This window comes from Alosa alosa, chromosome 1 (genome assembly GCF_017589495.1).
Source record: "Alosa alosa isolate M-15738 ecotype Scorff River chromosome 1, AALO_Geno_1.1, whole genome shotgun sequence".
Taxonomy (NCBI): domain Eukaryota; kingdom Metazoa; phylum Chordata; class Actinopteri; order Clupeiformes; family Clupeidae; genus Alosa; species Alosa alosa.
In genome coordinates, this window is record NC_063189.1 from 1,138,388 (window position 1) to 1,151,138 (window position 12,751).

The following is a 12,751-nucleotide window of genomic DNA, read 5'->3' on the forward strand; positions in this document are numbered from 1 at the left end:
TTATTATTATTATTATTATTATTATTAGTAGTAGTAGTAGTAGTAATATAAATAGCATCCCCCTTCTTTCCCTCCCCTTTTATTTACATTCTCTGATAACTTTACTAATTTCACTCTTTCTCTCTGCCTCTCCCATCGTTATTCTGCCGGGCCCCATTGGATGGCTTGGGAGACTTCGGTCCTGGCGGGTCGCTGTGTGGTTTTGGCATTGGTTGGGTCCTGTGGGTTATCTATTGGCCCTGGGCCCCGGTGTGCACCCTCCTCATGCGGCTCATGCACACGCCTTGTCCTGGAAGCACACAGCACGCTTTACTCTCTTTTAATCGCACTACATGTTAGGTGACATACATAAACAAAAACTACAAAACAGGCTAGGGTAAGAGTGGAGTGCAGGTAGATGCCTCATCAGGTGTCTATCTGCATGCCTCACTTATTTTAATGCACACATTGTTGAGGCATACATCTTACACAGGGTAAAGTGTGGTGTGCATGGGGAAATCCTGACAGATATTCACCATGCATGCCCACTTCTTTTAATGCTACACTCTAGATAGACCCCTCAACCTAGCCATTCACATACTGTACATATTTAGGTCAAGAGTGGCGTGTTGGGTGAAGGTCTGGGGGCGAGGTGTGGTTGGTCGTGGTAGTGGGGATGTGTGCATATGCTGGGGGCCTGAGGCGATGGGTGGCACGCAGGTCCTCCCCTCTGTCAGCTCGTCGCAGTATAACTGCAGGGGCTGGGTGGAACTGTGGCCATTAATGGGTGCCCAGGTTGGCAATCAGTCAGGCAATCAACCAGGCAATCAGTTATTCCTATTATTATACTTATCATTAATAGAATAATTACAACTCCTCTCCTCTGAAACCCTCCCTCTCTCCCTCTCTATGTTCCAGCTTCTCTCCTCCTGGCCCAACAGCAAACCAGCCTTATACATATGCGCACACACACACACACACACACACACACATACATCCTCACATACTCACTACCCCTCACCCCCATCCCAACACCACCTCATTCACACTCTTAGAGCTACCATCCCACCCCCATCCCCCTTCTTTTCATTCCGGTCATCAATTTCATCCCTGATAATCATATCTGTAATCATCCTGGAATAAAATCATCCTTAGCCTTTCTGTTATTAATGTTATGTTGTGTTATGTTTGTGGAAGCCAAGTCAATGTGATGTCTTGTTAAGTTACAGTATGTGTTTATGTGATGTACGTCTGTTTGTCGTATGTAGTATTCATGTGCATGTCGTAGTGTTGCATTTTCTGTAATGTCAATGATGTTTGCAAATAAAAAAAAAAAAAGATCAGATGATTTTTAAATGTATGTGTATGCTAAGGTTATGTTAACTTATGAGCACAACTGTAATACATATCTCCATTACTTCTAACTATTGCACCTGACTTCTAGGCTGCTATTGTGGGTTTGCTTTTATTTGTCACACAAGCTGAGTTAATTATATTCATGGACAGGGTCAATTGTAACATATGCTTTCTTTCTCTTTTTACAGACACCTGACTTTTACTGAGTCCCTTTTCTGGTTTGTTTTGGATGAACTAGAGTGGTGGGCACAGAAAGTTTGTCGATGGGTCAAACATTCACACACTCACTCACACAACCACACTTGTGGATTTGTCAAGCAACAAATCTTTGTATATAATCTGTTGCTCATTGAATATGCTTAATAAATGTTGTCTTCTTGACTTGTACATCATGTTTACGTATATATTTTTGTATTACAAACCAGTTTGGTTAACACAATGCATAGCAAAGGGCATTTGTCATGTTCACTTAAGCAAGAGTTAGAACAACTTAAATTTTCAAGGCAACCAGGTTACTTTTGTGGAAAAGTTAGATCAACTTCATAAAGCTTGTTGTATTAAGTAAAATGTTTGGTCAATACAAATTCAAAATACTAGTCAGTACGACTTCTATGTTGTTAAGTTAATGACGACTTGAGTTGACTCAACTCAACTAGGTTAGTTGACATGATGCATAATTGAAGTTGCATCCACTAAATAGAATGTTGTGTCAACAATGACTCCTTAGTTGATGGAACAGGTCATATTTGTCAGATCAACTAGCCATCTCAAGTTGACACAACTTATTTGCCTCATTTAGTTAACTTATTGTATTATTTTCAATTAACTCAAAATCCCAAGGCAACCAGGTTACACGCGTTTTTAAGTTGAATCAACTAATATTTTTTAACAGTGCTCCTGCTGGCCATCGATGCGTCCTGTGCGTGCAGCCCTTGTGGCTACACTTGTGCAGTTAATTGGAGTGCGAGTCAGAGGGTTGTATGCACAGACCAGTGGATGGGGAGGCAGAGATTTGAAAGGAACCCCTTCTGTTCTGTGGACTGTTTGTGCCGTTTGTCTGTTCAGAAACCGTAAGTGTTGGCATTTCTTGTTTGTGCAGGACTTGTTTAATGTTCGTTTGTAGAATGTCATTGTTAATAACCGCATATTTGCCGACGTTTGCGTTTATAGCGTGCACCACGTGTACCGCGCTACCGCGGTTAAGTTAACTTATAATTAGTAACTTTTCCTGCCGTGTAAGACGGAGATTATGTTTCTAATTTGATAATTTGGTGTCTATAACGGTGTAATATAACGTGTATGTCTAGATTTAAGTGGATATTTGGTAATTTCATGTAGTAGTGTCTGTTAAGCTATTCTCCATGTGTGTCAGTGTATGATTAGCCATGTTTAGCTATTAATATTGTAGTCACATGCATACGCTTCTAAGAGGCACTGTTGCATTTGTTTTACTTGTAGAAACCACAACTTTAATGTCAGAACTACTGTCATCTACAATCCCAAGTACAATTGTGAAGCGCCATAAGACAATAACCTCTCCACGGTAAATTCCACAAGTTTCAATAAATACTCTGGACCTGTACATCATGTCTGCATTTTAATCAGATGCCCCACGGTGGCTCCTACAGATAAACTTACTAGGATCAATCAAAACAATACGTTTTTTGAAATTGTTTGTTAACATGGGCAAACAGGGCATAATGTAATTATGTATAGCTAATGTATAGTGACCCAAAACTAATTGCAACATTTGACAAACAAATTGTCCAAGGCATGGAGGAAGATAATACATGTCTTAACTGGTATTATATATCATCTAGAGGGTATATTCTTATAGAAAATATATAGTTTGTGGTGTTTAAATTGTTTTCCCAGACAGTATAGGCCAAAATGTATCCACTTTACACTAGATTCGCCTTTACAGAATAGAGGGCAGTGTATTGTGCATGGCATGGAGGAAGATGGGAAATGTCTTAAATGGTGTTATATCTCCTCTGGAGGGAACATGCTTTCAGAAAATATACTATACGTTGATCCAATATTAGTTGTGCAGAAATATAGTCCATCTTATACACACCAATTTAATTGAAATAGAAATTGTAATTATTCCATATTCAGTGTAGTCATATCAGAACCTGCATGCAAGCATGAAACTTCAGAGTATTACCTTTCATTTGAGGCCAAGATTATGCTTATAAGGGATTCATATGCAGTAAGCATTTGATTTTGGATAACCCAAAGTCCTATGGGGAGTTTTCATAGGGCATTTTACAAAATGCATGAGCATACCTTGGCAAATAATGATCTAAAGTACTCATATTGCCATTCTATATTGATCTACTTTTGCACACAGCATGACAAGACCTAATGCTAGGACTCAAGTCATATCAAGTCAAGACCTAGAGGGCTGAAATGTGGTCAGTTCAAAGATGCTTGTTATCCGGTAGAAAAAGAAAAGAATAATCTAGCCTTTGTAACTTTGTGTCATCACACAGTTATTCTAATTGTTTTCCAACAGTGTCTCAGCTTTCCAAAAGAGAGCAGGCATTTGATTGTTCGCTAAAGTATGTAAGAGCAATGCCAAGTCAAAATGGGGCAAAAGTATAATTTATAATTGCTCAGATTTGCAAAAGAAAAAATTTGACACATGGCACTGACAATTCAATAATGGGCCTTTTCACCACCTCTGAGCATCCACTAATCTGGACCTTAGGGGTGAATGAGAGGATGCTTAAATGCTTTTTCCCAACATTTTTGAATACAGATGCAATGATTAATGCATCCATGGCCAGGATATAATTATATAATATGACATGATTTTAAAAGTGACCTATAACTATAGGCTATGCAATACACTTTAATTTGTTTAGTGCTAATAAAATGATTAAGCCTATTTGGAGAGTGAGATGTTTAGAATGTGACAATATGTCAGTCATCGTGTGAACGAAAGTATGTATATATAGGCTACTTGTTCTGAGCAAGTGTTGTCAATGAACAGGCTGTGAAACTGTTGGTTACAGTCATGAACAACTGATGCTAATTATCTGGGAAACATTCTATAGCAGCAGTCACGTTGTCATTGTTTGTGTCAAACAAGTTGTGGATTTGTTGTAACATTAAAAGATGACTTACTCTGAAACCATAAACTGATGCTCGAAGCTCCAAGGTGAACGAAACTTGGAACAGGTTCACGTTCAATAATTCACATTCAACAATTCCAGGATACGTATTTTTAATTGGTTGTTGCGTTAAATCTTACCCAGATACAATAGAGCTATTTTTTGATTGGCTATTGTGTAGCCCTCTCGTTATTTTTGATTGGCTGATAAGTGGCAGGCTCAACTTCAGGGGAGACGCTTTGATTCCTGCCGGTTTCATAGTGAGAGCGCGCTGCCAGAGACATTTTTGTTGGCTTGGCATATTAAATATATAAATAGTTTTTCTGCGTGAGAAATACAATGTGTGGCGGGGGGCGTGACAAAAGAGTGAAATGAGTGACTGTCACGCTCAATGCGTGACACTTGAGAGCCCTGTGTAATACAGTTACTACAGTAACATAGCCTAGAAATCTAGACGCGCCCCCAGGGCTAGTCTAGCAACTCTCCGTTGGCTTGTGAGCTCCAGAAATCGAAACTTAATCAGGACATTGAAATCGTATATAGAGTCGTTTGGTGGGCTTAACATAATGATTGATGGCAGAGTTGCAACGGTTTGGCTTGAATTCCCCGCTACTTGAAAACAAATGTCCTATTGCGTCCTATTGCGTGCAGAGGGAATTTGAAAGACAACTGATTATCCCGCCCCTCGGACTGAGCACTGCGAACGGTGAGTGCCCAGACCCTACATTTTAATGTGGGTCTGGCTCGCCAGGCTAACAGTAACAGTATTTTATTTTACTTCTTATGGAATATATATATTTTTTTCACTTTTATAAAGGCTTTGTTTGAATGCTGTTGGAACAAATAGTAGGCCTAGTTGATTATAAAGGCAACTTTCTGTTGCAATATTCTGTGTGTTCTGGACTGCAGGTAACTTAAGCCAGTGGTTCTCAAACTTTTTCTTTCATTCCCCACTTTGATCAAGGTGGCATTGACTAATGATAGTGGACATTGCAAGTCTTTGCAAGTCAGCATCTCCGACGGTATAGTCTACCTTATTAAAAATATAAGTTTTCGATTTCCCAAACGGAGAGCCATATTGTTTTAACAATCTCTATGCTACTCACCAAAATGTAGGCATGGGAACATGATGAAGTATCCAAAGGTCGTGTGTTAAATTATTGTGATTACTAGCCAGTGGTTTTCAAACATTATGCATGACTCGGACATCTAACGAAATGCAACAGACTCATATCGTCCTCGCATTCGCAAAATGAGGACATACAGACTGCTCTGATAACAGGTGTACCTCCAGTTATGCACGGTTTTAGTCAAGTCATTTAAATGTGCTGGTGAAACAGTTGTGTACTCTATTGTTATTTATCCCCTATTCACCCACGGCGTCAATTCTGTGGCGCAGTGCGTTAAGGCCGGCTGATGACAGCCACCGTTGCGCAGCAGTTATCAGTCCCCTGTCCAAGAGTTCGAATCTGGGTTAAGTGTAGTTAGCTTTTGGAAAACGCACACCTGATGTCGGATGTGTGATCAGTGGAATATGGGGAGGGAAGTGGCAGTGTTTTTTGCGCGTCTGCAGAAGTCAGCCAAATATGAATGTAATTCTGCGGCATAAAGCAGATGTATTTGTTTATTGTACAGAAAAATAAAAATGACATGTCAAGCAGTCAATTGACTACATTGTAGTCAAAAAGTAGGGTAATTAATTTACGAAACCAAAACGTGGGTCATTAGCCTGGCAAACCAGACCCACATTAAAATGTAGGGTCTGGGCACTCACCGTTCGCAGTGCTCAGTCCGGGCGGGATAAGGCATTAAAAAAAAAATTCTTGGGTTCCGGTTTCCGACCGACCCTGTCAATTTATGTGAGACCCAAATTTATTTTATGAGCTTGGGGAAGAAATAACACTAAATAGTCTAGGCTACATTAAATAAATCCACAAATAAAAGGCGAACTATAATTACATTAATTACCCCTTGCGTTATGAGGATTAGCGTATTCTCTCTTTTAGCCTATGCACAGCTGTTCACGAAGACGATTGTTTTCATCACTTAGCAGCTACCAAGGCACTCGCAAGTTTGTCCAAACACAGCAACTTTTTCGCAATTTTGACCAATCATCGTAGTTTCACCGTGAAATTTCACCTACCTCAACAGTCCCTCGCGCAGAATATTGAGCCAGATGGCACACTTACTTCTGAACCTTCTGCATATGACATTTATTGATGACAATAAATAGAAGGCTAACGTTAATGATCTGCTTACTTGCATCTCTCAACCTGGTGTTGCTAACCTACCTAGGCTATGAAAGTAAGTTAAGTAAGGCCTACTTGGTTTACTGACATTTGAGTAGGCTATGCAACCCATTGGCAAACGTTTACCTGGATATGTCCTTTTAGCTTATGTCATGTTTGCTAGCTTGTGGGCTTAGTTTGAGTAGTGCTACCAAAATCATAGAAATTAATAAAATTGCAAGACATTTACAGTACCTCTTCTATGATCCAAGAATGATTTCATTCGAGTTGTTTTTTTTAACATTTATTTTAACTAATGACATAGAAGACATTCCCAATTGCATCCACATATCGTAAATCACTATGCAAAAGTGATTTACAAAATAACCGAACACAGTGAGATGCAAGCCTTCCAATCCACTCAGAAATGTAATTAGGCTACTCTCGCGTCCTTAAAGGGGCAGGCAGTCAATTAGACGTACACCACCAATGTAATGACATTAAACAGAAGTGTAGTCAAATAGTTTACATCAATATGAAATTACAAGATACTTACTTGGCTATTAGTAATTATGCAGGCCACAGACTATGAATTATTAAAAAGATATGAACTTAATATGAATTACAAAATATATGAATGTATTGAAACATATGACATGATGCCATCTCTTTAGGTGACTGTCTTTTTGGACAGTTCTACGAAAGGTTATACTGCTTTGTGAATTACCTCAGTCAAAGCATTTTCACAAATAAAGTAGGCCTACTTTGATTTTCTGTAATCCTTACTGTTTACCTTTGATTATCCTTTTTTAATAAGCATCAAGATTATCAGTGAGATTTTGGTCTTACTAACCTTAATTGCCCTAAATTCAAAAAAAAAAAATCGCAACTATTTTTGCAATTTTCACTTCCTCCTGCAATTTCTCCACAAGAAACAGCTAAAAACACCGCAACTTCCATCCAGGCATTTTAAGTCGAAACAGTCTCAAAAAACCTCGTGAAATCCTGGAGGGACTGATTTTCTACCCTTACTGCCACTGGGGGGGGGGGAATAAAAAATAAAAAAAATAAAAAATAATTCCCTACCGACCCCGACCCCGACCCCCGACCTCAACTGACAACCAACAGGAACCAAACCTTTTTTTTTTTTATGCCTAATCAGTTGTCTTTCAAATTCCCTCTGCACTAATAGGGCCTTAATAGGATATTTGTTTTCAAGTAGCAGGAATTCAAGCCAAACCGTTTGCAACTCTGCCATCAATCATTATGTTAAGCCCTCCAAACGACTCTATACACGATTTCAATGTCCTGATTAAGTTTCGATTTCTGGAGCTCACAAGCCAACGGAGAGTTGCTAGACTAGCCCTGGCAGCAAATGTAATTTGCTGCCGCTAGGGGCACGTCTAGATTTCTAGGCTAGTGGGTCATAGTTGTCTAAGCCTCTATTGCGTAGCCTGTTAAAAACATCGCTAGATAGTATTAAATCGTAGCCTCCTGCTTTTTCAGAAGGGGCGGCAGGCAGAGTGTACAGTGGCAGAGCGACGCACAGTGGCTGAAAGTGGTACTACAGCTTCACGCAGCTTCACGCCTCGTAATCATACCTGTCAACACTCCCGTTTTTCCCGGGTTTCTCCCGTATTTCAAGGTCATCTCCTAGCACCCTCCCGTTTTGTTATTTCTCCCGGAAAACTCCCGTAATTTGCATGGCCATCAAACAAATTCAGGTTGCCAGATTGTGTATGAAATACACCCTACACATACACGATCAATTAGTTTCAATTTCAACCGTTTTGTCATAGGCTAAAACCTGGCAACCCAAAACCCAAATAAGCAAGCGGGTGCCGACTGCGCAGCCTGAGTCTCGTCGTAAGCAAGCGGGCTAGTTGAATGGCCTACTCCAGAACTAGCTGTTGTGAAATTGTTGGGAATTTATTTGATTAACAGAACCAAATCTGACAGCAAGCAGCTTTGGAGTTTTGGAAGTAGACTGCAGGCAGGCAGCTGGATGCAGTGGCGGCTCTACATGGAGGCCTAGGGTGGCCCGTGCCTCTCTAGACATTTCCCTGGCGCCCCCTGCTGATTTATTATGATTATACACGCAAGAGCCAAACGAACTAATGCGATCCAACGTTCTACACGGGTGAATTAGAGCGACCCAACATTCTACACGGGTAAATTAGAGCGACCCAACATTCTACACGGGTAAATTAGAGAGATCCAATGTTCTACACGGGTAAATTAGAGCGACCCAACATTCTACACGGGTAAATTAGAGAGATCCAATGTTCTACACGGGTAAATTAGAGCGGCGCACTTGCGGTGATGCTTGGTGAATGAGAGCAGTGTTGCCAGATTGGGAGGGTAAATCTTCTTTTGACTTCGTCGGGCGGGGGCAAATAAGCTTTAGGCGGACAAATAAAAATTTGAGTTGAATGGATCTCTATGACAAAATCATTGTTGGCGGTTTTTTGCTGATGAGGGCGGGTTTTTTTCTAGCGGGATTGGGCGAAAATCACTCAACCCAATCTGGCAACACTAAATGAGAGCTCAGAAAGTGCTCTTGGAGAGAGGAGCTACGATTTCTCCTGTTGCAAGAGTCGAAGGTAAGCAACACGATTTCATCTCGTAAGTGATTTGCTGTTTTTGCACATAACTGTGTTACTGTTGTTCCTCACACTGATAATGAAATCGAGTTTGTAAATGTCTGGTCTCGAAACTTAATCATATTTTACCACAGTGGTTCTCAAAGTGGGGTCCGGGACCCATGGCCAAGGGGTCCGCAAAATAATTTTTTCGAAATTATTAAGTTGAATTTGATCATTTTAAAAATTAATATATACAGATGATGCCCCTTTTCACCCATAAAACTTAGGTCATAAAGAACCATTCCTACTACTGCTTAGCTTGGCTTATTTGTTTGAGTCAGTCCATGTTGTCAAGTGATAAAAAATCCAAAACTGACAAAAGACGAAGTGGCACATCTGCCAAAAAACATGGGATAGTGGACCTGTCCACAACTTCAGAAAATACAAATTACAAGCTTAATTGTTCCAAGCTTAATTGTTCCTTGGGGTCCTCGGAATATTTTCTCCCCCAAAAGGGGTCCCTGGAACCAAAAAGATTGAGAACCCCTGTCTTAGCAAACTCATCGAAGCATATCCAAATGTCAGTATCCTTGCTCTACACAATGTTGTGATGTTAACCACGTAACTTCATCCGTCTTGGCAGTTGCATTGCGATAACAAATACATTTGAGTAAAGTAGTGATCAACAGTAGGCTATCTGCCTGAGGGATGGTTAGGCAACGAAATGCATGCCCCTACGTTTTTTTTCTTCTAACGAGGAAGGGACATAGTGTCCGTTTTTGCCCCAGTAAACAAAAAGTGAGAGAAACAGCAGTGAGAAACAAATGAAGGAGCAGGAAGAGGGAGAGCCAGAGGAGTCGGTGGAGGATGGAGAGAGGCCATGTGATGCAAGTCAGGGCTCTGACACAGAGAGGGGAATTCCAGAGGGTGAGGAGCATGAAGACGATGGAGAGGAAACATACAGGGCCAGAGAGAGGAACAGCCAGCAAATGGATCTATGTGGATCATATGCACTATCACTATCAGGTTTGTGAAGAAGGTTCTTCTTACTATTTGCAAAGTACAATTACAATTGCATTGTAGGCCTACTGTGTGTCCTTAAAATGGTGCTTTCTGCTGTAAATTCTTCTTTTGTGTTAACTTGGCTCTAACGTTTTTTTTTTTAAGTAAGTATTTGGCCTACATGGCTACAAGTAAAATAAAATTTATAATCTTTAAATATCATTTGTTGCCATTTTTTAATGTGCCGCTCTGGTTAAACACTGGCCCCGTCCTTGGCCCCTGTAGTACAATTTGTCTAGAACCACCACTGCCTGGATGGCGTGAAGGTTTTGAACGTGTAACATTAGTTACGTTAGTGTTTAAGCAATTGGGACAAACTGACCTCATAATACAACCCACTGCCTATAATAATATGGTCAGAACACAAGCCACAGGCTAATAAAATAGTGATAACACAAATTGTGATAAAAAAAAAAACAGCCACATAGCCTATTAAACGAATATCCACCAGTGACGCATAAACAAATCTACACTTGCATTGTGCGTCTTAAGGCGTCATAGTAACTATAGTAAGAATCTCTAACGAATAAAGGTAAACAATAACATCTGACCCACCTTCACCGCCGAGCGCGTCGGAGGGCTCCGGAGGTTGTGCGGACTCGGCTAATGGTCTCCCTCTGAGGACGTTCTTGCATCTGGCCACCTTCGCCTTGACCGCTGAGAACGCCTGCGCGACGTGGCTCTGGGACTGAAGGAACGCCATGCCTGAGAACGAGCTCACACTCCAGACTACAGTCTTTTACACACAACTGCAATCAGAGAAATGAGAATGAGAGACTACAGTCTTTTACACACACCTGCAATCAGAGAAATGAGAACGAGTTTACTCTACAGACTAGTCTTTTACACACACCTGCAATCAGAGAAATGAGAACGAGTTTACTCTACAGACTAGTCTTTTACACACACCTGCAATCACAGAAATGTGGCGCGAATAAAATCCTTACTTGCTCATTATACTCGTGCTTACACAAATAGTCAAAAGTGGGGAAATTTAGGAAGTCAGAGAGAAACCTAAGAACGGACCAAACTCTCGTTTGACTTTTTGTACATCACCACCACTTTTAATAATCAAGAAGCCTAATTAAACAAACAAAGACATTAAATTGCACTAATGAGAAATGCAACCAATCATAGGATGGCAGTGTGTGTGCTGGTACTTTACCTTAAGGACTTCTGTGCTTGGTTGCTTCATGTGCTGTCTGTTTGTCTGTCTGTGTGAGTGTGTGTGTAAACCAGACTGTACTTTTTGGTGTTTCAACATTTTGCCCTGTGTGTTTGCGCACGCTTGTGTGTGTGTGTGTGTGTGTGTGCATGCCACTGGATGTGAAAGTTGTGTTTGTGGAATCTGAAAGTGACGAGAGGGGGAAGAAAAATTATGTGTGTGTGTAATGTGTGTGTGTAAGTGTGTGTGTGTGTGTGTGTGTGTGTGTGTGTGTGTGTGTATGTGTGTGTGTGTGTGTGTGTGTGTGTGTGTGTGTGTAATGTGTGTTTGTGTGTGTGTGTGTGTGTAATGTGACTAATATGTAAAATGGGTGTCTACGTGACTCACATCCTCGTTTTCCGCACTGTTGCAATCTCTCATGTGCCTTTGGATGTTTACTCACCACTCCATGGTACCGTTAAAACAACAAACAACAACAAAACATCTGTATGTCTGTCTGCCTACGAGACTTAAGTGTGTCTGTGTGTGTGTGAAAAACACAAGTAATGTGTAGATACATGTGTGTTTGCATTTTTTGCATTTAGATCTTCTAGTAAGACAACACAAATCTGAAACGGAATATTCCCCTTCCTAGAAGATAAGTCAGGCCAAACACAGTTATATGTCAAGTTGTCATGACAATATCACGCCAAACACCTTGCATTTCTTTTTTTGCTAATGTCAAGTCATCATGAGAGAGACACCCTCGAATAATGTCATCTTGGCTAATGTCAAGTTGTTGTAATGATGACACCCAAACAATGTCAACTTGAAATTCCAAAAACCGAATGACACCATATGTCATAAACATAAGTGCTTCCCATACATTGACTTATTTGTGGCGGTCCACCACAATATCAACATTGACCACCACACAATGATTTTCCAGGTTGTACTAAATTGTGATTAAATCTGGTTAGCATCATAACCACGCTGGGCTAATTTGCTAAAAACTGTTGCATTCAAGTTAATTCTGCAAAACCTACCACCACGAATATAATTCAATTATATGGGAAACACTGATCATCAATAATGTGTCATTAATGTACATGACATGTGTCATGTCATTCTTATGATGGTTACATGTCAGCCTTGTGTAGACCCCTCCAAATAAAGTGTTACCCATTATTCATTCACAAAGAAAATTGGTGTCCTTAAAGGTTGGATATTTTCTCATTTTTTTTACTTAAGTCATTAAGATCTATTTCAAAAAGATGA